The sequence below is a fragment of the Ochotona princeps genome, chromosome 7 (genome assembly GCF_030435755.1).
Source record: "Ochotona princeps isolate mOchPri1 chromosome 7, mOchPri1.hap1, whole genome shotgun sequence".
Classification (NCBI taxonomy): Eukaryota; Metazoa; Chordata; class Mammalia; order Lagomorpha; family Ochotonidae; genus Ochotona; species Ochotona princeps.
In genome coordinates this window covers 30,041,319-30,067,172 of record NC_080838.1, presented here as the reverse complement: position 1 = coordinate 30,067,172, position 25,854 = coordinate 30,041,319, and the positions used below count along the sequence as shown (strand labels likewise).

Sequence of the window (25,854 nt, the reverse complement as noted above, 5' to 3'; positions counted from 1 at the left end):
ACAATTGATGGGCTAGATGTGCTAGGGCTTATTGAGCTTTAGACCAGATTATAATGAAAAAGTTCGGTTTACATAATAATGTGCTTTGAGGACATGGTTGTGGGATATTTCCTTGCAGGGACCAGTAATTTTCATCTCTTCTGGACTCAACTGTGACTAGCCATTTCAGTTTTGTCTTAGTTTCTGAAATAAATTATTTTTGTTGAAGAAGCAACCCATTAATTTCCAGATTTTGCATTTTGTGTTTGATTTCTGACATCCAAATAACCTTAACAGAAAGTCAAAGAAAAAGCAATAATAGGGTCTAGTTTGATAGCCTGAAAGTTAAATCCTTGCCTTGCATGCAAGTGGGATACCATATTTTTGCTGGTTAGTGTCCTGGCTGCTTCATTTCCCTTCCAGGTGCCTGCTTGTTGCCTGGGAAAGCAGCAGAGGATAGCCCAGGGCTTGGGGCCGTGCACTCATATAGGAGACCTGGAAAAGCTCCTGAATCCTAGCTTTGGAATGGGTCAGCTCCAGCTGTTGCAGCCACTTAGGGCGTGAACCATCGGACAAAGGATTTTCTTTATGTCTCTCCCTCTCTGTATAAATCTGCCTTTCAGTTAAAAAAAAATTAATTTTAAAAAAAGAAACTGTCCTTCCATTTCATATATTCATAGTTTTATATTTACGTATTCTTATTCTGCACTGCCATGATAATCATGACCCCACTGGCAGTGCTGAGTGAAGATTATTGCTGATAGCCGATTCAAAATGCCCAGTTTTCTAATCTTGTCATCTAAATAGATATTTTAATTCAGTAGTATTATACAGCTATTCTGACGTTGTGTAGAGCACGATAAAACCTTTTCTTTCTATAATCTTAAAAGGTGAGTATATTCAAGATGATTGTTCAGTAAGCTTTGTAAAGGAACAAAGTAGACTGTTTTGTCCAAAACTGGCCGTGTCATAGAAATAGTGCTACTATTATGTGTCTTTGATTCCTGATTCAGGACACAGTGGACTAGCTTGCTGTCCAGCTTTTGGTCCAAGCTGTTGCACTTCACTATGAAAGTGAAAAGATGGTGTATTTAATTACAAAGATGCTTTAAATGGCAAAATGACTTGCTATAAATACATATTAAATGACTTATTTATTTTCATTGGAAAGGCAGATTTTTCACAGAGTAGTGACTTGAGTAAAAGATCCTCCATCCTCCAGTTCACTCTTCATATGGGTGCAATGGCCAGAGACTGATCTAAAGCCAGTCTGAAGCCAGGCACTTCTTCTGGGTCTCCCAATTGGGAGCAGGGTCCTAAAACTTTGGGCCATCCTCCACTGCTTTCCCAGGCCACAGCAGGGAGCTATCCTAGAAACAGAGCAATCAGGACAGCTGGCCCTCTAGGTTTTTTTTTTCTGTGAAATTTCTGTTTATATTTGAAAAACAGATATAAAGAGAGAGAAGGAGACGCAGAAAGAACTCTTCCATCCACTGGTTCACTTCACAAATGGCTGGAAGGGCCAGAACCAGGCTGATCTGCAGCTAGGAGTCGAACTCTTCTTTTGGGTTTTCATGTGCGTTCAGAAATCATCCTCTGCTGCTTTCCCAGGATCATTAGCAGGAAGCTGGATCAGAAGTGTAGCAACCTGGATTCAACCTCACCTGTATGGGATGTTGACATTGCACGGGGCGAGGGGGCGCAGGGGGGTTACACTGATACCCTGCAGCATTGTACCTTTTTCTTTGCGTTCTTGTTTGTTTCTCTAAGCTTTAGTTATGAAATTTTGTTTCGTAAATCATATAGTATTTTTAAATTGAAAAATATGTGTTAGCTTCCTAGTTTAGTCTGTTGAGTTAGAAGTATGATTGCTGGTGAATCAAGATTGCAGAATAGGGTGAGGACACATTTAAACAGACAGAGAAACATTAGCCAGTAAGAAGCAGAAAAGGCACATTCCAGGAAATAGGAGAGGACAGACAGATGATGGAGGGGACCTGGAGACAGATGGACATGGGAAAGCAGTGTGGTGTTCTAGTAACCTGATGCCCCATGAGCATTCATCAAGTGGTGATCTGAACTCTACCAGCGGCTAGAATTCCACCAGTAACCAGGTTGGAAGGGGAGTTCACCTGGCGCTCAGGAGGTGAATGAACCAAGACAAAGAACTGCCCATCCTGCTGGCTTGTTTAATTTGACCAGGAACAGAGAGCAGCAGATTCCAAGTAGACTGTGCAGGAACAGGGTGAATTTCACAGCCTATACCCCCAACCCACAGAGCAGAATCAGGTGCCACTTTGTGTAAGAAAACTAAGGCTATGGGATAGGACTGCACATGCACTAAGCTGAGAGCAGACTCATTTCGGGCTCAGTGAATTGCAACAACATGGCATCTGACAGGTTCCACCCCAAATAGGTCTGGCTAGTACCCAGACCTGAGGGCCACCAGATGAAGAACTCCAGGGGAGGCACATCAGGCACCATTTCATACAGGATGGCAAAGGCTTTGAGACTGCAGCAGCAACATTAGCTTCACATGCACAGAGCTGGAACAAACTCACTATGTTCGTTGCATCGCCCTGGTCCCACATCAAAAATAATACTGACTGTTTCATTGTACGGGTCAAAATAGGTTCATGTGGCCCTCAGAACTAAGTGGCAGCAGGTTCTGGCAACATCAGCACCACCAACAACCTAGCTATTTAGAACACCTGGTGTCTCCCAAATCCTGGGAACTTCTCGAACAAGAAGTGGGAGAAAGGTTGTACAGACAACAGTGCAGCCTCAGTACATGATCACAGTAGGTGGAGTGCTGAGCCAAGAACTGGGGCTTCAGAGACTGTGGAGGGAGTCTAATGTAAGTTTTATCGCAAAACAGCTTGTAACACTGAATAAGGATAGTATGTTTATTGCATCTGTGTTTAACCTAGTATTTCCTCCTTTATTGTGCTTGTGAGTTTTAAGGGGAACTTTTTTTGAATATTTTTTTCTTTATTTTTTGACAATCTTTACATAGTTAATTAGTGCAAAAAGGTTCAAGGGCTACAGAAAAGTGGGTAAGACTATTATTTCCACATTGTTTTTTTCTGTGTCTGGGGTAAAGGGGAAGATAAAGGGAGAAGCCCCACCCAGTCTCCCACCAATCCCAGGTCCCCGATGTGGGGCATGCTCCGAGGGTCTTGCTCAAATGATTTTGATAGTTCAACAGTTATGAATTGCTGCCAGTCCTGCCATTCCAAGCACGATGAGGTCGCTGCAGAATCCACTGATTGACATAGTCCATCTTAAAGTCTCTGTTTGCCCAGTTTTTCACTGCCAACATATGGCTGGGGTAGTTGATTGATTTGTTCTGTACTCTTTTGTGGTGCCAGGTATCCTCTGCAGGTTCCGAAAGACTGCCATACCCTCCACATGCACCTGATTATGCTGTCCACTGCTCCGTCTGAGCCTGTTAGGAGGCTCGGCTCTGGCACTTGCACTCCATGGCAGACCATGGAACCTGCACTTCTCTTCATGATCGGGATCTGAGTCTGGCAGTTTGATTGGGGAGATCCCCAAAGAAACTTTGAGATCATCCCAGACCAGATTCTTGTGTGTACTTCCAAGTACAGTGCCTGCTATAGTCCATCACCCCAATCAGCTGGTGGTTGCATTTGCGGGGTCAGTTCTGTTTCCAGCCCTGTCTTCCACTGGAACCAATGGGTATTGCAGTCCAGCCCGATTCTGTCCAGCACACACTCGGCCCCCACATAAACCAGTGAGAGCTGCAGCCTATTCTGAGTGACCCACAACAACCCCCACCAGGCCTGCTGCCCCCTGCCCTGATTCCCGTGCTTGCCAGTATGTACAGCAGACTAGTCTAGTCTGTCCCACATCCCATTCAGCTGTCATACATGTCAATGGACGTCGAAGCCTAGTTCAACTCAACTAGGCCCACTATCCAGTGTGTGGGCTGAATAGGGGATCTTTTAAAAATTAGAATGTATGTGTTTTTTTTTTTAACTGACATAGTGATACAGCATGGCGTTCCAAACTATTCAGTCTATAAATGACTAACTAAAATCTCATATTGGAAATCATACTTCCTTTATCAGAAATTCTTTACTGAAGACTATGAATATGGTGTACTTTTAAGTTGAATGCTTCATTCCAGATATTTGTTTTCACATGAGAATTTGGCAAGACCATTGTTATATATATAGGGAGCAGTGTCATTAGTGGATTAGGTTTGAGTATTTTTATGAAATAGTAAATTGATTTATTTTCTAGTCAGGTACAAAAAATTATGAAGGCATAGCTAGTTGAAGCTGTCCTGTGGGATTGCATACTAGTAAACTCTGGACCACTGGCTAGAAGAGTTGATAACAAATATTTATATTTTCCTTGTTTTAACTATCTTTTTTAAGAAGTATTTACCTTCATTTACTAGGCAGATTTACAAAGGGAAGGAGGCACAGAGAGATCTTCAACCTTCTAGTTCACTTGGTAAATGGTCATAATGGGAAGAGCTGAGTCAGGAGCTTCTGTCCCCTTTTGTGTGTACAGTGAAGCACGGAGCCATTCTCAGATGCTTTCCCAGACCATAATCAAGGAGCTGGCCTGATCAGAAGGAAAGCAGCTGAGACTAGAACTTGGACCCAAGTTGGATTCCGGCCATGTAGGTGGAGAATTAGCCTGCTTTTATCCAAGCTTACAGGCCAGATTATCACAACAGCCAGCACTGGGACAGGCAGTAGCTAGAAGCCAGAAGCTTTATCGGGTCTTCATTGCTCTACTGCTTTTGGAGACCATGGAGCTGCCAGCACGTAAAGAATGCCAGTGTTGTAAGCATTGGCTTCACCCGCTGCAAACCAGCAGCAGCTCCATTATTTGTATTTTACAGTCTCTTTAATATGGCACAAGAATTGTGTGAAAAGCTGAATCTCATCAAGGTCACTTTTCCCCCATTGAGATTCAAAATTTATCGTATTTTCTTTCAGTTGTTACTCTCATTCCCATCTTTTCCTGAATGGTTGCAGTGCTTATTGCTGATACCTCTGTCAGTTTCCCTTTCCATTTCTTGTACTCTTTCTATAGGGATGTCGTTAGGCATGCTACACCGAAAAGGAGCCATGGGCACTGCCGGGTTGTTTGCCTCTTTCCCTTGGTTCTTTGTTTCTTTGTTGTCCTCACATCTCCTGACCATTATTTCCTGCTTTCACAGAAAGCAGAGTTTACTCATATATGCTGACAGTTTGATCGTCTGGCTCTCTACATTATTTTCTCTGTACTCTGCTTATTTTGACTCTCTGTCATTCATTCAAAGCCCTCATTTTCCTTTAGCTGCTCACAACCATTTCTTTGAATTTTTTTTTTTGTCACTCTTTCTTTTTTTTTTCTCCTTTGTGTCTTGTCTGCTTACTCCTCTTCTGGACTTTTAGTTTAGTGCTTGATTTTCTCTTACAGTTTTCCCCTGTTTTTCCTATTTATCTAATACCATTAAAATTATCTTGAGGTCAGAGAGTTAAATTCATTGATTCAGTAACTGGCAGATAATATTGTCCATAACTGTCTGGTAAGTGAAAAATAAGGCTCCAGGGGCTGAATAGTTAAATTTTCATGGTTTTCATAGGGGTCAATAATGATTCAGTGTCTGAGTAGAAACAATTGCTTCAAAATGTTCAGAACACAGTGCTGTCAGGCCAACTGTACAGTTGTGAAAATTTGCTATTGGCAGAGAGTAGTCAAACCAAAGCTCTGCTGCTTTGTGAAAAAAAAGTAAAATTTTGTTTCTGTGAGTTGTTGTATTTAGTTAAGTTGTGGTACTTTATAATCCATTTATAACTGAATTTCAGAAATTCAAGAGGTTTATGAAATTTTATTGCATGTGTTTAGTCTTGAAATATTTGATTTAGGGGGAAATTTTAAAATATTTTTCAAAGAATGCTTTTTTTTTTTTTTTGCCTTTTTAAATGAATGGGTATTTACATAGAAATTTGGTTTTGCTATCAGAAGCCATGTTTCTAGTAAGTTAACTTTCATTAATTGGGCTGGTTTTTTTTTCAGTCAACAAATACTAATATTTGCAGGATACCTTAAATGTTCCTGTGAGTTTGAAAAAGTTTTATACATTTTTTAAGCGCTTATTATTTTTACTCAAAAAGCAGATATACAGAGAGAAGGATATAAAGAGAGTCTGGTTTACTCTCCATGTGGCCGAAATGGCCCGATTCAAGCTGACCTGAAGCCAGGAGCCAGGAACTTCTTCCAGGTCTCCCATGTAGTTGCAGGGTCCCAAGGCCTTGGGCTATCTAATGCTTTCCCAGGCCACAAGCAGGGAGCTGGATGGGAAGTGAAGCAGCTGAGACACGAATTGACACCCATATGGATCCCAGCATGTGCAAGGTGAGGATTTAGCCACTGAGCCAATGCACCAGGTACTGAGTGAGTTTAATAGGTATTACAGTTAAACAGTATTATTGGTAAACTAGGTGGATTCTTTCCTTAGCTTATGGGAGAGATAAACACAGCCATAATAGAATTTGATGCAAAGCAATAGGGAAAGCACTGTTTTGTGAAGAAGTAGGGAAATTGGTGAATCAGTGAATTGTACGTTTTAATTTTTTTTTTTTCATTTTCTCACATACGTAAGCACGGGAAAGAGCCTGTGGGACCTAGGTGTCTGGGCCATAGAGTATATACTAGGAATCTTGAAGTAGAGGATTCAAACTACTGTCTAATTCTATTCTGGAAGCCTAGCATGCATCCTAAGTATGGGCAGAGAAGTGGAAGGCAAACTCCCCTTCATCTTGGTTGTCTTAGCATCTCTTACTTTGCACAGCCTGTCTAGAACCTGCAGAGAGTGACCTGTCACTTGGGGTTCAGGACCCAGCCTCAGGCACTAAATACAGTTTTGGAAGGAAAATTCTTCATGTTTTATGGAGTTTATCTTCCCGAACCTTAGCGCTGGCCCACTGCAAACTACTCATGATGCGTGTTTATAGATGTGTGTTCCTTTTCACCTACACCTCCTGGAGATTAACCTACCACTTAGTAAGGGAGGAACAGTTCTTACTAACCCGTGTTTTACATATTCTGATGGTATTACTGTATTTCCTGTTTTGTGTTCACAATAAGATCCTGAAAAGGAGCCTTTGTGTAAATACTTCAGAACTGACATTCCAGACAAGTATAATCTTGTCTGCTGGTAGGCAGGAAAGAGTGATGTCCTGGAATGCTGTTGAGAAGGAAATCTCTTTGTGTTTCGCAGATGATAACCCCTAAACCTTTTAAGAACATAATTTTAAACTGACAGCTCTGTTTGCTTTTCCTTCCGTTTATTAATTTAGCATACATTTTGTTCAGAAATACATTTAGTCAGAAAAGAGTTGCATCTGAAGGAGAAGTATCTTCCTGGTAGGTTACTGGAAATTGTTGTTAAAAACATCACAAAAATAAACATCTAGCAAATGATTGTTGGTCTTTGTTCTCTCAAGTTAAATTGTTTGTCTAAATCAGACTTGAAAATGAAGCATCTCACACTTCTTTCTTAAACTTCACCCAAAGACAAAATTTGTGGGCATTGTTTTTGGAACAGAGTGTTTGTTCCTCAAGAGTGGGATAGACTTTTTTTGGTCATTTTATTGTTTAATATGAGTCACTAAGATATTTGAAAATTAGTTTGTAACCTTGAATTATTATGTATGGATTGTCTTATACTTAAATGCAGTATCTAATAATTACATAAAATTTCACTAATGTTTCTTTTCAATGACTGATTAAATTACTGCCAGAAGCAGGTGCTGTAGATGAGACTTATGTCTCATTTTTACATCAGCAGTTCTTTTTCTTATTTCTCATTACTTTAACGTGTCTTATTACTTTATAGCAATCTTTCAGCGCTCAGTTAAAATCCAGTAACTTACATCTGTAAATTTCCAGATACAAGATTTGAAATACTTGGTGATGACTTTCATATCTAGTTAAAAGGTATCATGCTTTTTATGGTGTAAGTGTATAGGATATAGTATAGTTTTCATTATTTTCATATTTGCTTAAGACAACCATATTTGTGGTTGAACATTATTTTTCATATGTCATTTCTCAGAAAGTATTAACTTTAAATACTGAGGACACTACATCTTCAATAATCTCTTAAAGAGAATAATTTTAAGATTACAGAGCTACTAATTAAATGTGGTTCCATTATATCAGAAAAGTTGGTTCTATCTTGCTGCTTTGCCTTGCCTTGTGTTATATGTTTAAAAATCTCATTATGTCACTAAGTAAGTTCTCTTTCAGATCAGAAGGAATTAGGAAGTGAAGTTGAGAAGGAGCTCATCCCCCCCTTAAGGCTATAACCTGTCATTTTATTCTTTCATTTTTATACCTTTGGCTTCTTTATAAGATCACCATGAGCTATAAGACAGCTGTTTGACTCCTCCAGATTCTCACAACAGCTATGTCTGGGCCATGATGAAGTCAGACCCTGAAACTCAATTCAGGTTGGATTGGTAGATAGCAAAGTATGTGAAATATGAGAACTTTTTAAGTCATATAAAAATACGTATTAAGAAATACTTGATTTAGGGCCCGGCGGCGTGGCCTAGCGGCTAAAGTCCTCGCCTTGAATGCCCCGGGATCCCATATGGACGCCGGTTCTGGTCCCGGCAGCTCCACTTCCCATCCAGCTCCCTGCTTGTGGCCTGGGAAGGCAGTTGAGGACGGCCCAATGCATTGGGACACTGCACCCGCGTGGGAGACCAGGAAGAGGTTCCAGGTTCCCGGCATCGGATCGGCGCACACCGGCCCGTTGCGGCTCACTTGGAGAGTGAATCATCGGACGGAGGATCTTCCTCTCTGTCTCTCCTCCTCTCTGTATATCTGACTTTGTAATAAAATGAATAAATCTTTAAAAAAAAAAAAGAAATGCTTGATTTAGGAATCAAGATGGCAGAATAGGGTAAGGACATGTTTAAACGGATGGAAAAACCTTAAATCAGGATGAAGCAGAGACGACATATTTCAAGAAATAGGAAAGGACAGAACAGCAGCATAGGGATACCTGGAGACTAACAGAAACAGGAAAGCAGCGAAAACAACAGTGTAGTGTTGCAGTGGTGGATACTCCAGCACGGCGATCTGAACTCCACCAGCAGCCGGAACTCCACCAGCAACCAGGTGGGAAGGGCCTTTCACTGGGAGCTTGGGAGGTGAACCCAGACAAGGAACTGTCCGTCCTGCTGGTCCATTTGATTTGACCAGGAGCAGAGACAGAGCAGCAGAGCACAGAACGGACAGTGCAAGAACAGAGTGGATTTCACAGCCCAGTCAGCCCCTTAGAGCTGAATTGGGCGCCATTTTGCGTGAGGAGGAAAGGGCATGGGAAAGGACGGAGCATGCACTGAGCTGGGAGTGAGCTCATTTCTAACTCGGTGAACTGCAGCAACGTGGCATTCTACGGGTTCCATCCAGGGCAGGTCTTAATAGCCAGCAGATCAAGAACTCTAGTGGTGGCACTTCAGGCGCCATTTTGTACACTGTGGCAATAGCTTTGGGACTGCAGGGGACAGCAGTCAACTGCACATGTGCTAAGCTCACGAGAACTCACTGAGTTCAGTGGATTGCACTGGTCCCACAGGAAAATAATACCAACTGTGGCATCGTACGGGTCAAAATAGGTCCGTGTGACACCCAGACCTAACGTCCAATAGGTTCCTGCAAGATCAGCACCACCAACAACCTAATTATATAGGACACCTGGTGTCTCTCTGATCCTGGGACCTGCTCCAACCGGAAGTGGGAGAAAGGTTGCAGAGACAACAGTGCAGCCTCAGCACAATATCACAGGAGGTGGAGAGTGATGAGCCAGGAGCTGGGGCTGTGGAGACCACGGTGGAAATCTGACATAAGAACCCAGATCTGGAACTTCCTGGAGGGATTTGCACAAGTGGCTTCAAGCAAAAAGTTGTGTGCCAACTGCAATAAGTAAAATCGCATTGTAGACCTGTGGGTGACACAGCTTAGAAACCTGCCCCAAGGAGAAGACTGTGCTAACCAGAAGTACAATGACCAAGAGCAAAAGAAGACACAAAGGCACAATGAATATTACTGAAAACTCCCTTGCAAAGGAGCAAAACCCTATGCTAACCTCAGAGTTAACTGAGGAAGACATTGAGAAAATGGGGGACACAGAATCCATAAGACTAATTTTAAAGCTTCTGATAAAAAATGAGAAGCTCATGCAAGAGTTCAAAGAATTTAAGGAAGCAATTAAGCAAATCAAGGCTGCTATATCAGAAATTAAGAACACAGTAGAGCAAATTAAAACTACAGTGGAGTCTCCAAAATAGAATGAAGCAAGCAGAAGAAAGAATCTCAGAATTGGAAGGTATTTCCTGTCATCACGGGGAAGCAAACAAAAACCTGGAATCAGAGCTGGATCAGGTCAAAAGAAGTATTCAAGAATTGAAAGACACTATTAAGAGGCCAAATCTAAGAGTTATGGGAGTCCCAGAAGGTACAGAAAGAGAAGCTGAGTTTGCAAATGTATTTAATGAAATAATAAAGGAAAATTTCTCTAATGTGGAGAAAGAATTGGGAAACAAGATCCAGGAAGGGCACAAAACTCCCAACAAGCTTGATCAAAAGCAATCTTCACCATGACATATGATAATCAAGCTCTCTTCAATTGAACATAAGGAAAAGATCCTTAAATGTGCATGTGAAAAAAATCAATTGACATATAAAGGAATGCCAATTAAGCTTACAGGAGACCTCTCACAGGAAACTCTCCAGGCAAGAAGAGAATGGAGTGACATATTCCAGATTCTAAAAGAAAAAAATTGTCGGCCTAGGATAACATATCCAGCAAAGCTTTCTTTTGTCTTTGAAAATGAAATAAAATTCTTCCACAATAAAAAAAAAAAGCTGAAAGAATATGCCTCTTCCAAACCTGTCCTACAAATGATACTTCAAGATGTTCTCTTGACAGAGAAGAGGAATAGCACCTACCAAAACCAAAGGCAAATGGGAAGGACATCCCAGTAAAATGACAACAGAAGACTTAAATCAATGAACAACCCATTCCCAAAATGACAGGACCAAAGTACCCCCTGTACATATTAAACTCTGAATGTAAATGGCTTAAGCTGAATCAAACGTCATAGATTAGTAGACTGGATTAAAAAACAAAACCCATCTGTTTATTGTCTGGAGGAGACCACACTTCAACAAAGATCAGTGGAAACTATATCGCATGGGTTTTGTTGTTTTCTGTCAGTTTCATCTCTTCAAAACACTTTGTTCTGATTAAATCATTCAATGACTTGTAGATCATGCAGTGGCATAATTTTCTTCAAGAAGGTTCTTGATTTTCAGTTCTTCAGCTACAAATTAGTCATTTAATAGCATGTTATTTAACTTCTTGAGGTTGTTAATTTCTTTTTTCTCTAGGATGTTGATTTTGTTTTGTGGCTCTTCATTTAAGGGGATGTATAGTAGCTGTGTAATGGAGACTGTCTTATCTAGTAACATGTCATTTAACTTCAGGGCATTGTAAATTTCTATTTTTCTTTCTATTGTTGATTTTGTATCATGACTTTTCATTTAAGGGGATGTACAGCAGCTGTGAAATGGAGACTAACATCCAGATGTGAGGATGTTGTGTGGTATGCATTTCTGCTTCCAAAGATGGACTTGCAATGAAACTGTTTACTATATGTTGACAATAGGATTCTGGACTCTCTGCCATTGTCCATGCCCGCAATGATGGACATATGACTGTGTATGAAGAACTATATGTTAGTAATGATATAGAGGAACTAGGTGGAAGGGTCGGAATTGGGTAGGGGATAAGGGAATATGGAACTGTTTCATAAAATGAAAATAATAAAATGTTAAAAGAAATGCTTGATTTAAAAAAATTCACGACAGTTATCTTTTAATTTGATTTTCCTCCTGATTTTTTTTTTTAAATCATCACATATGATCTCTCTTTGGAGTGGAAGGCTACACAGCCTAAAGTCAGAAATTTACTTTTTAAGAGATAAAAGAGAATGTGAAAGTGAAAATAAAGCAGTCTGCCATTTCCATTGAAGACATCCACTGTCTTTATCTATTTCTTGCTGTTTGAAACACTGTTACTTGATTTGATGCCACACAATAATCCATTAGTTTCTTCCTCTGCTGTAGCCCCTGTTATTTTTACAAATTTGTTTTCTACTTCCTGGCTCTAAAATACTGTAGTTCATCAAGACTATGTGCTGGATAAACCACTCTGTTTTGTCTTGAATGATCTTAATTTTAAATCATTTAGAAACAGTTGTTTCTATTAAGATATTCTTTATTGAACCCAGTGAGAACTAGTGCAATTCAGATATTAAATCCCTGAGTCTTGCATTTGACTTTTAGTCCACAAGTATTAGTAGGTTTTAGTTAGCAGCTTTGATTCAGACCTTGTTATAGCTTAGTTTTTGCTTTGACTTCTGTAATTGTTGACCTTGATGTCTCAAAGGTCTTTGAAGTTCATGTTTTGTAACCTAGACTTCTGTTGTATTACTTCTAAATGTGAGGTAAATACCTTTCCTGCTCCTGACTACACATGAGAAACAGATACAGCTAAATTAAGAAACATGGCATGGCCAAAGAACTAGTGACTGAGTTCTACGAGATTTAACAAGTGCAGAGTTTGGAAACCACCATCACAAACTCTATGGAAAGCAATGTATTTATCATGCTATCACTGTTTCTACCAACTCATGAATACTAATGATGTGTTTTTGTAGTCTAGCCATTTCTTAGATGTTGTGTGTGTTCTCTTCATTTTGGCTGATTTTATGTGATGTGTTGTTGCATTTTATATAGGTTGCTGTACATACCAATAGTTTGTTCCTTTCTCATTCCTGTATAGTATTCTGCTGTATGGATGCACTGAGGTTTCTTTTATACTCTTGCTGAAGTGGTGTTTTATTTGTATATTTGAGAAAACACTTTAGTGTTAGTTATCTAGCTGAGATATCTCTTAGTTTGTAGATTATGTTTTCATTTTCTTAATGTATTTTATTACAGTGTTTTTATCTTGAAGTGGTCAGTTCCTTGTAATGTCTCTTATTTTTTTGTTGTGAAGAATATCATGAAATGTACATGGTTTGTGGTTTTGCACATGTTACATGCTTGTTGTCCTTTTCTCCCCTCGTTGTATTAATTAGTTTTATTAACATGAGTGGCCAAAATCCTGAATACTTTAGGGTGTGTTATGTAATATTTGGATACATGCGTGTGTTATGGAATGCTTAGTACAGTTAGGCACATGCATCATGCACTTAATTCCTGTGTGGCCTAACACACACATGCTGAAATCACTTGATTTGCTTAATTGATAAATCTCAAGTGTATATTATTTACTGAGATCACCACGCTGTATTTTAAACTTATGTCTGAGGATTTGTACCCTATGACCAATACCTTTTCTTTTTATCTCCTTTTCCTTACACCCAGCCCCAGTCTACTCTCTGCTACTGTGAATGTGACCGTATTTTTAAAGATTTTTGTCAATGTGTATGCCTGTGTGTGGATGCTAAAGATTCCCAGTAAATGTGAGGTCATGCAGTGTTTATGTATCTGTGGGTGTTATGTTTAGTGTGGTGTGTTTAGGGCTCATCCAGTTATTTTATGTAACAGGGTTGTCTTTTTAAAAGCTGATTGATATCCATAGTGTATGTAGGCCATTTTTTTAAGATTTATTTTTATTGAAAAATAACAGATAGGAGGAGAGACAGAGAGAAAGATCTTCCATCTGATGATTCACTCCCTAAGTGACCACAACAGCCAGAGCTGCTCTGATCCAAAGCCAGGAGCCTGTAGCCTCTTCTGGGTCTCCCACACGGATGCAGGGTCCCAAGGACTTGGGCCATCCTTGACTGCTTTCCCAGGCCACAAGCAGGGAGCTGGATGGGAATCGGTTCAGCCAGAATGTGAACTGGCACCCATTTGGGATCCTGTTGCGTGCAAAATGAGGACTGTAGCCAGTAGGCTACTGCACCGAGCCTGCCATATTTTCTTTATTCGTCATCTGTTAGTGGATGCTTGGATGATTTCTGTCCTTTAAAAAAATATTTTGTTTAAAAAAAGTGTGTTTTGAATGTGAAGTGACAGGGAAGAGAGACAGACTGACTCCTGGTGGCTGCTGATTGACTCCCAAAATGCTTGCAAGGCCCAAGTGGAGCCAAATCAGAGCCAGGATGATCATGCAGGGATCTCGCATGGCTGACAGAAACTTTAGTCAGCATCTCTTGTTTTTCCAGGCACATTAGCAGGATGCTGTCTTGTGACAGGGCCTCCAACTGGCACTTCATTATGGGAGGTAGATGTTAAAAGGAGCAATGTAAACCCTGCAGCACATCAGTCCTGTATGCAGTACACTTGCATGGTGCAATACTAAACTATTTGATTTTGTTGCCTGTGCTTTATTCTTGCCAAATGCGATGTCTGTAAACTTTTCTTTAGATTTTTTTTCCCTTAGATTTTTATGGGTTTTTGTCTGAAAATTTAAATCTTTAAGTTCAATTTTGTAATTAATGTTAAGATACGGATCTGAGTTATGTTTTACAAGTGTATAATTTTCTGAGAACCATTTTTGGAAGGAAGTTTGTGTTTTATAAAAGTTTTGTAGTTTTACTTTTAACAGTATAGTCTCACATTAGATTGTAATCCATTTATTAATAAATTTTTGTATGTATCATGAGTCTAAAAAAGAAGTATATGTACATCTGCATGTCACTACCACAGAGTGGTCTTTTCTTCCACTTTTCTGTTGCTCCTTGGTAACAATCAGTTGGTTATACATGTATGAGTAAATCTATTTTGTTTCATGATTCCATGAGCTATCTTTGCTTTTGTCAAACCATTGATGTGTTGATTATTTTTATATTAGAACATACAATGAGGCTTGTTTTCCTGCAACTCTATTCTTCATTTGAGAAATATTTTTAATACTTATTTGGTGATATAAAAGAAATAGGAAGAGGTATCTTGGCATCCTCTAATTCATTTACCAGATTGCCACGCTAGTTAGGGCAGGAACAGGCCAAAGGTGGGAGCTAGAGCTTCACGTGGACATCATACGTAGGTGGCAGGGCCTACCCATGTGAATTGTCTTCCACTGTTTCTTCCGCAATTGGGAGTCAGGGAGCCGGAGCATGTGTAATTCCCATACACAGTGCTGGTGTTCCAGACTGCTGCTTTTATACAACCACACCACAATGTCAGTCTTGTTATTCAGTTTTAAAATTTGTTTTGGCTAGCTTGGCTCATTTGCATTACTAAATAAAATTTTCAAACAAATTGTTACTCTTTGAATAATCCAGGTAAGAATTGTGAGGGAGGGTATATTTTTTTAGAGTCTGTGTTCTCTTTGGAGAAATTTCCAACTGAATATTATTGAATCCATGATCATCAATATTGTCTGTTTTTCAGGTGTTGTTTCAGTACATCATAGTCTTTTGTGTAGAGACACTTGTATGTATTTACAGGATTATTTGTTTTGATTTTGGCTTCAGATGCTTATTGTTTAGTATGATTGTTGTGAGACTTTGTTACCAAATTAAAAACCTAAAATATATTTTGAAAGTATTTTTAAAATTATACTGAATTATGTATGAATCACAAATTATTTTGATACCAATTCTTCATTAAGACAAAGTTAAAAAATTCTGAAATTAATTTTTAAAAGGTGTTGCAAGATAAAGCATAGATACCTTACAATGAGAGAATAAAGCTTTAAACAATGAAATTAAAACAGTCAAAGAGTGTGTATGCCTCCCAAGGCAGATACCCAGCTCTGGCGTTTATCCATTTGAGGAACATTTCTGTTTTGCATGGGCGTTTCTCACTTGTGTCAGTACTGTGCAGGATACTGTTGTCAATTACAGGTGGATCCTTCAAGTGCTGCATGAGCAGAACCCACAGGAACAGGTACATACCAACTGACAGGTCACCACTAGATAAATCAAGGCATTCTCCCTAGTTCTGTGTGATACTGTCACTCAGGAAGGCTTTCAGGAAAATGTACTAGTGTATTTCCTTTCTCTCCTTCAATTCCTGTTATGCAAACCCGTTTATAGAACATCTAGCATTAAGTGACGGGTAGGAAATTAAGTTGTTAATGCAGGAGGATGATTAAGTGAGGAAATCCGTCTTTTGTCAGCCACTCATATCTTGCTATTTTTCAGATTGAATCGGCTTTCAGTTTCAGTGGTTAGAATTGTAGGAAATATATGGTTTAATGGATTTTCACTTAGTCTAGTATTCCTCTCTTACTCAAGCTCAACAGAAAATAATGCAAGGGGGTGGATACTGGGTGATGGGTAAGGCTTATTTCTGTAGCGAGTGCTCCACACCTGTTCTCCATCATTAACAGTATCCTCAGAGGACATGTTCCAGGGGGCCGGGCGGAGAAGACTATCCTTTCAGTGCCAAAGGCACTCTGAAGCTGTAAATTGAAAAAATGCCAAAGTGAATTCGGTTTTTACTTAAATCTATTTAAGGTTAGTCCTTTGGGGATTAGTAGTTTGCTTTTCAAGTTTATTGTTAATTTTCACATTGCTCTCTATATTTCCTTGTTTCTGAAACTTGATGTAAATTCTAAGATTTATGGAAATAAAAATGACAATGCTAATATTATATAGAATTTTCTCAGAAGGTTACAAAATACATGTCCAGAAATTTACATTTATTTCATGATAGTAATATGTCTAGATGAAAATATTTTCCATGTTTTCTGGTGCATAGAAGCTTTAGTCCATGTTGAAGAGAGGTTAAAATTGCTCAAACCATTTCAGACTACAATAATTATAGCATCTATACTGCATTTATAGTTTAATTGTTCTCTTTGCTGGTCAGATCACGTCCAGAATATGCACATTTTGGATGATCTCCAATAATTTTGGACTGAAATGACATTTTTCAGCCTGGAGAACAGAAGAACTTAGATATAGCTCTTTCCTTTCCAGTATTTAAGTAAGATCAAAGGGATAATTTTCCAGTGAATTATAATTATTAACTAAGGGATTTGTGTATTTTAAGGGAAATTGATCTCTGTTTTTCCAGGTTTTTCTTTCTTAAGGAATTTTTTTACCTCTTTTCAATTTTGAATTGAGTTGACAAAAATTAAATCTATTTCCATTCTACTAAATTGAAGTTTCTATTTTAAGTATAATCATTGAATATTAACTTTGACCTTGTGATTTTTTCATATAATCTTGTTTTAATATTTTTTTATTCTTTAAAACAATAATTCAAAATATTTATCAAAAAGGAAAAGCAGTGAAGGCATCTGGTGTGACGGTTATGGTGCCACACCCTTATTCCGGGTCACAGTATTGGTCCTGGATACTGGCCCTGTTTCCAGTTTCAGCTTCCTAGGAACATATAGCCCTGGAAGTAGAAAGTGGTGGCTCAGGTGCTTGGCTGTTTGCCAGCGACCTGTATTGATTTCTGGAATCGTAGCTTTTTTCTGGTCCATTACTGGGTGTTGCAGATATTTCAGGAGTAAACCCAAGGTTGGAAGATCTTTCTGAATTTCTGTCTCTGCCTCTTTGCCTTTCTGTAAAATGTAAGTTGTTTAAATAAAGTCAGTTTGAGAGGCTGAAAGAGCTTTAACAACAACCAAAGTGAAAGTCTTGGAAGTAAGAATGGATAATGCAAGTTCAGTGTATAAGCCATCAAATATGAAAGTTAAATATTAGGCATTTGGTAATGTCATTTTTTATTATGGTTTTTCTAGTTTTATACTGAGGTAAGCATAGCATAAAATCTAAACTTTGGTCAATGTGTGTACCACATGCAGAATTGTATTAACAAATGAGATCAAAACAAACATGATGAAGATTTAAAGTTTTGTGTGCCTTTCTTAGGAAAACACCCCATTTCTAAAATATTTTTGCTATCTTTATTATTGTTGTTATTTTTGCAATCTGAGCTTTATTGGGCGTGCCAGGAGTATGGCCCCCAGAAGAAGGTGTTGGGCCTCATTGTGTTGAAGCTCGGCTTGTGCTGATGCAGCAGCACCTGGTAGGGCAGCGGGAACTTGATCTTAGATGGAACTGCTTCACGGCTGCCTGGCGGCACTTGCTGGCTGCAGTCTCCTCCACCTTCATGATCTAGATGGAGTGGACGCAGGCAGGGTGCCAGTCGCCCATGTCATAGTAGCACTGTGTGACAGCGCCCCCTGTGCTCAGGTTGCGGTCCTCGTGGTGCATGTTATCTGTGCCACTGTGGGCATCTTAGTGCAGCCAGATGCCAAAGTTCTTGATGCACAGAGGGGACTTCTGAAACACCTGTCCACAGTACACATTCATCTTCTTGAGCTGCGACACAAAGTACCAGAAGAGCAACTTGGCCACCACGTGGTTGGGCGCAAAGATGTACATGCGATAGAAGGTTGATGTGTGGCACTTGGGGATTGGCAGGCAGTGCCCCACCACCTTGTACTCCTGGAGGCTGCCTGAGGCCTTCATAGCGCTCTGTCCGCAACCTCTGCCACCTGGAAAAAGCTTATGCTGCTTATTATTATTATTATTATTATTATTATTATTATATCATAATACAGAGAATGTGCTGTCCCCTTGACATTGGAACTTTTTTTTTTTTACTTTGGGATAGGAACAAGAGTTTGCTTATTTATATTTTATTGCTTTTACATTTTAATTTTGTTTACATAGTAGAGAGTGCTGTATGCCCATGTGGGATTCTGATGGGGGGACCTTATGGAGAAAGGTGGGTTAGTCAGATGCTTTAGGTCCCCCCCCCCCCGTCTACAGGGGGACAAGGGGAGAAGGTGCCATTGTTTGCGGTCAAACTATAATAGCATGCAAGTATGGGGGACAATCTTTGATGACTCTTGAGAAGCCCTGATGTGGGGAAGAGTGTTGTGAGGGTGTCCTTAAGTGGTTTCGATAGTTCTGAAACATTGTTGGTTTTACTGATCCAAGGTCTGTTTGATGAAGTCCAACTAAATGCATTCACAGACCCAGGAACTGCAACATAACTGGCCAGGAGAGTGGTCTAACCTGTTGTGCTTTCCATCCTCTGACAAAGCAGTTGATGTTCCCCACTGGTGTAGATGAGCTGCTGTCGTGGTTCTCTGTGTGTATCTAGGCATGCTGTCCACTGAATAGGCATCAGCAACTGAACAGACCCAATTCTGACTCCTACACTCCAGGATCAGGCCTGTGGCCAGGCGCTGAGTTCAATTCTCTTGTTGGGGAGTCATAGCCTTACCTGTCATTGGGAGCTGCAGCCCAGCAGAGGAGACAGCAGAGTTCCCCAGCCTTGGATCTTGCACTGGCTGGTGGCTGTTGAAGCCTAGCCCAGTTTGGTACAATCCACACCCTGTCATGGCTCTCCAGGGTGCCAACAAGTGCTGAAACCTTTCCTAGCCTAACCTATCCCTGGACCTGACCCACACAATCACTGAAAAGTGTTGCACACTTAACCAGTAAGTTATTAGTTCCTGAGTCATCTATGAAGTTAGAAAATGTCAGTTGTCTCCAGACCACAAAATTTGTGAATTTTCCCAGAAGCTGGCAAATGAGAAGAAGAGCGAACAGGAATCTAAGCCTATGGGTTGGAGAGTTTTTCTGGTTACTCTTGGAATCTGTAGTGTTTTTATTATATTACCTTTTGATTGGTGGGAATATTGGAAAGTATGCAGCCTAGTTATCCATCTCTGAATATGTTTTGGTTTCATTTGCTTTTAGTATTATTTGAAAGATTGTTTTTTTATCTTTTTCGGCAAAGTTCTATTAATCTAAGGATAAACTGTATAAGTTATGTAATTCATTTTATTTGCATGCTTTTAGTAATGTGGTATGCTCAGTGTGCTTTTCCTGGCTTTTGTTCTATTGTCATCTAAGCCTGGATTGTAGTTTTTTCTGTGTTGTGCCTTGCATTGAGGGCCAGATGCAAGGGAAATCTGTAAATGACTTAATATCCACAAAGAGCACAGCTTTAGTTGAGGAACGAAGATGCTATGTAAGAGAACCACATAGTAAGTATAAAGCTCCGTAATTATAAAGGTGGTATTTTTTCCTCTTTAACTTGTCTTAAATGTTAGATACGATTAAAAGCAGACACATTTCCCTCAATAAGGGGGGCAAAAACCTGTTTTGACCATTTTTTAAACAAAAGAAAGCTCTATCAGGATTTAAATATGTCCACATAGAACCTGGTACAGATTTTCATTCAGACTCATGAAAATTACTGAATTGATCATAGTACATTATGACTGGTACACTCAGTACACTTGAAGGTTGGGTTCTATTCAGTAATAATGGATTAGTGAATGTTTTAATTTCAGCATGTCTATATGATGCTTTTCAGGCTTTTTTTTCTTCTTGGAGACTGCAAATGAATTCGTTTCAATGATTTATAGCAGTCCTCTAGTGCAGTTTAGAAACAATATAACATTTGTTTTTAATATAATTTTACTATTTAAAATCCTGTTATATAACAAATGTCAACAGAAAAAAAACCTGAATTTGTTGTGTATTTTTATTTTGCGTGTTACCAAAAATAAAATAAGAGACAGTTCTATTCAGTTAGAAAATAATCAATACGTGTGGTCCTTGTGAGATAGTCACTGAAGATTGTAGCTTCACATGTTTTATAATACTAATTATAAAACACTAGTGTTTCTGCATATGGCCCACTGTCTAGAGTCTCTTGGTCTTTCATATCCATAGACCAAACACCAGACAAAATTTTGCATAATAAAAATTGAATGTAGTTTTATATGGGACACACAAAGCATGATTTTCAAGCTTGTTTAACTGTTTTGCTTCCTGTTAGTGCTTAAAGTTTCAGGTTGATATTGCAAATTAGCATAAACCCTGCGAAGCTAGTAAGACCTAATATCAGAGCAAATTAGTACAGTGTTTAAAGAAATGGAAAGAGAGAAAATTTACTCAGTTTTAGAATCATGTAATGTAATGTTACTTCTTAAAGAAGAGCTAGGATCATTTTTGCCAGGTACCCCAGACCAAAATGGTGCAGTTTTCTGATTGAGCCTTTTTTCCCCTGAGCAGTACAAAGGTTTCACCATGCCTGTACCAAAAGCAGAAAAATGGGTGTCCAGTGCCACCTAAAAACAGAACATTAGGGTCAGCACAATCTGGGAGTAGCCTGACCCTGGGGAGAGTCGTATTAGCAACAAGTTCAGACAACTCAAGTTTCTTCTGTCTCCTCTTTCTTGGTATAAAACAAGTATTATAGAAGCAGGGACGCTTGAGACCTCTGCTATTGGATGCAGACCTTTGGTAGTGGGAATGAAATTTGAGAATAAAAAGAGAAAGTGACTGAGACCAAAGTGGGACCTTCCGAGGTGCTCCTTGGAAAAAGCACAGTCCGGCTGGACCCTGTACCCCAACAGAATAGTTACTGCCTGAAGCAGCCAAAAGTTTCATACATGGAATGTACACAGCATGTATTTTAAATAACTATAAATGATCTGCTCAGAAAGCATAAAGTTCCTCAGTTTGTAAAGTACAAAAACAGTTAAGAATTTATTAGATCTGTGAAAATACTATCAATAAAATGAAAACTAACCAAGACAAAAAAGGTGATCAAATAGCCAGAGAATTCATTCATGATTTGAAAGATTAGGTCTAGAAATCCTTTTAGAGGGCATCAAGAAAATATAGTAAGGTGGAAAGAGTGTAAGAACATTGAATAAATGTGAGTGACAGCGGTATCATCACTTATCTACTGTAAGTCTCAGAAGAAGAGCCAGGAAGTAAAGTGAGGGGAGGAAATGTTTTGAGTTAATTAGTAACTGAGAATTTCTCTGGAATTAAATATGCAACAATTGAGATTAAAGAGTTCAGAGAGCTGAAGGCTATAGAGAGGAGGAAAGCCTACAGTTAGTTATTGTATTCAAATATTAGAACATCAAGCATTCAGGTGGGAAAAGCAGATAACATAAAGAAACATGAGTGATTTCTCAACCACACTAGATGTAAATAGAAGCTGAAATAACATTGAAAATGTTGGTGGGAAAAAATATAAACTTGTAATTTCATACACCACACTATAAATTAAATATAAGTCAATGAAGAGTTGTATATAAATTTAAATATGACGGAAAAGTACAATTATTTTCTAAAATGCAAGTTCTCAGAAAATGTCTTAGATGCAAATCCTTTCTGAAAGAGTCCTGTTAATCTTCCAGAATTTGTGGAAATAAATACATAAACCTGGTTTGAGGCTTGAGTGGGCAAACCTGTAATGAAATTCTTTATCAGGTAAACACATGTGCATGTTAATTAATTTTAGATACTGTTGAGCTCAAAATTAAGCTGTTTAGTATCCAGATAATAGATAACATGAAAGGATTGTGATAAATCAAAGAGTTCCAGTTATCAAAATCAAAGCCCCTAATTTTCAGGTGTGTTTTCATCTTACTTTGTCAGAGAACCATTCTGTTAACCAAGTCCAGGCTCTCATTTTTCTTTTGAAATCACAAAGGGTTAAACCCATGATGTAAGTACCCAGGGTCTGTTTTTTGCACTGTATACTTCATTTTAAAGTTCCCAAAGTTTAAATGATTTAAGACCTTCAGTGATTTTAGCGAAATGTTCTCACTGGTTTCCAGAGCGTCTTGTCATGCTGTGGTGTCTCAGCCTCTGGTGATTCTTCTGTCTCACCAGGTGCCCTGTAATCCCAGTTCCAGATTCATTTCTGTTCTAAAAAACTTTCTCTTCTTCAGCTCTGTTATCTTTAACAGGCAAACTGTATCACCAGTCTTTCAGAAACTAATCAAATTAATACCTTGAATGAGGAATTTTCATGTGTTAGATGTTCATAGCATAAATACATACCCAAAATAATTCAATTTTATCTCTTATTAGACTCTGGCTGCCTAAAATGGAATCCACATGCAGTGGGAGTGGAACATACATTTTAAGGACCTGAGGCTCCAAACCCTGGCAGTAAATTTGAGAGAAATTTGAGAAAGCATTAGTTTTCTCTGTATTCTGGGAAGCATAATTAGGATTTGCTGTTTTCTCAGTCATTTCAGCAGAGAAGACCTTGTAGCTATCATCTGTCTTGTTATTTTTACGTATGTCTCAGATCTGAGAGAATTGAGGGGTACTGTTGTAACGATTTATGTTATACCTCTTTGTGTAAGCACGGGCTGTTTATACTCTTCAGAAAAAAGTGGAATTAAATTTTTAAAATTGAATCTTACAAGTTTTAAACACTTATTTAGATGAATTCTTCAAGGAAGGAAACTAAGGGACAGTTCCTTCTGTCTCATTAAGAAATTAATCTTCAATGAATTAACTTTTTTGAATTTAATATTTCCACAAAGTCATTAACATGTTTATACAACTGTATAAATGATCCTAATGCCAACCAAATGTGAAGAAATGTAGCATAGACAGGTATATATGAGTGTAATGTGGGTGGGTTTTTTTTTGGTTAAATTTTTATTTTGAATTTTTTAATTTTGTGGTGCAATTTCATATAGACTAGACCTTCCCTCCAAACTCCCTCCCCTGACAATTTTCCCCATGTTGCTACAATAGCATTGTTCTTCATATGGAGTCATAATCCCATCAGTCTGTTATTTAAATGTTTCCCGACACTGCTGGTACAGACAGTGTCAGACAGTCCAGCATCCCATTGTCTACACATTTCCAACAGTTTCATTGGGAATCCATCTTTGATTTGGAAGCAGAGGTACATATTGCATTGTGTCCCCACATCTGGTTTTGATAGTCCCTAGTACTCCATCACTATACATTCTCATAAATGGGAAGCAATGAAATAAGGTCAACAACCAGTATGAATTAGAACAGCAGCCACAACAACAACAACAAAATTATAGCACCATGAAAAAACGTGCCACTGAATAGCCAAAACATGGGTGATAAAAAGAAAATACAAAAGTCTCTTGGTTAAATGATGCTTTTTAAATTTGCAGTATATATAAGTTTCTCAGAATTATTACAGGGTGTAAATGATGCAGAGCAATTGTTAACAATGAAATGTAAGAACAATGTAGAATTTTTCCAAACTAGTCTATGTAGACTTAAATCTGAGGAATACATTAAAGAGTGGATGTAAGGTCTTAAGTTCAAATTTCAATGTTTATAGTAGTTTGGAAATTACATCCTTTACAACTGTTTTAACATGGATTCATATGAGAATGAAAAAAAATCTCAGTTTTCTTTTTTGAGTGCAAAGAGTTCCTTGCTAACACAGTAAGTTATTTGTGTACGATGACTGAGGCCATCACTCTAGGTTTTTGGAAAGAGGAGTGACAAGAGCAAGAAATGATTTTAAAATTAAACAATGAAGCTTTTTCGGGGAGTGGTGAAGAGTGGGTGGCTATACAATGATTTTTGGAAGCAGATCAGCCAGAAAGGTGAAAGGATCAAATGCAGATAGAGCATAGCATAATGGAGTTGGTCCTTAGCCGGCCTGTAGTAACTATCTTATTATATTTTAATTTCTTGCTCTTGTCACTCCTCTTTCCAAAAACCTGGAGTGATGGCCTCAGTCATCATCTTTTCTCAAAGAACCATCACAACCTTGGGCAGAGAAAATAATGAAGCTGAATTTCAGTTCAAATTAAATACTTAGAGTTCCTCTTGAAATTAGTCTATGATATGTACCAATGTATTGATAAGGAAATATTAATCTCAGGGACTTCATAGCAAAGATTTTGTTCCTGCATATGTGAATATGGTGGGAGAGGAAACATGTAGAGTTTGAGTATCAATATTATTTTGTATTAAGCTCGGAGTATAAAATTAAATTTAATAAGCAATCTTTAATTAACTTGTAGGATAGCAATAATAGAAATGAATAAAATAATACGTGATTTACAAAATCTTTTCAGCATGTATTTTTTGTGACTTTCACTATTAATTTTTAGATTAGATTCCTTCTTAGTGGTATAAAAACTATTCTTCAATCTAGGGCACCGTTACAATGTTAGCAACTGGATTTGAACCTTATTTTGAGTTGTAACAATATGCTTTTTCTCTTGAATTGCCAGTGATGAGCCGTTTTGGCTCTTACACTCTGGCATTCCTCCCCTTTCCTGCTGACTTCCTTCCTGTGATTGCTGCAGACAGGTTACAGCAAGTAATGTGCAGAGAATATTGTGCCGAAAGGTTTGTTCTGTGTTTTCTTCAACTGACATGATGCAACTATAAGCAAGCCTACACTGCCTGTGTTCTGTATATTTCCAGACCCAAACTTATGTAATTAGAATCTGCGAAAACTCTTTTTTTTTTTTTTCCCTCTTCCATAAGTATTCTTTCTGGAGGTGCAAAAGTGATGTCGTGACTAGCTCTTTTTCTTCCTGGTAGCTACATGAATACTGCTTAGAGAAAAGTCAAGTTTAATACAGACAAAAATACCAGTAGTATTGGCTGGAGATTTTTTCTCATCCTATTTAGTTGCCTCAGTGCTAAAACACAGAATCATAATTAAGATTATATCCTTTTAAAAAAATCACTTGAGGTAGAGTAGAGACTTGCCCGTAGCTATCAGTTTTATTGCAAACAAAATAAAGATACACCTCTTCCTGAAAATACAGACAACACAAATTACTATGCCCAACTTCTGGCATTATCGTCTTTACCTCATATCATCCCTAACTGCTAATCACTTAATACGAGTGATGAAAGCACTGTCCTTTCCAACCATCAGGCTTCCTTTGGTGGAATTCTAGGGTAGCCTCATGTTTCAGACTATCCCTCCAGCCCATAGAGGTTTTCTCCCTATATGATGTCTCACTACCCCAGTTCCTTAATTTTAACATTTTGTTCCTTCTTTTCCATTTAAGTTCTTTAATTATTCCATGTAGTATGTTTTCCCAATAGA

General features: G+C 38.6%; 1 protein-coding gene and 1 pseudogene across 5 annotated transcripts in view; one reads left to right on the top strand and one right to left on the bottom strand.

Annotated features, from left to right (window-relative positions):
• AFG2A (AFG2 AAA ATPase homolog A) overlaps positions 1 to 25,854 on the top strand; it is a 220,650-nt gene that overhangs the window by 99,034 nt on the left and 95,762 nt on the right. The window lies entirely within an intron of this gene.
• On the bottom strand, positions 17,938 to 18,473 carry LOC101521018 (large ribosomal subunit protein eL20-like; annotated as a pseudogene).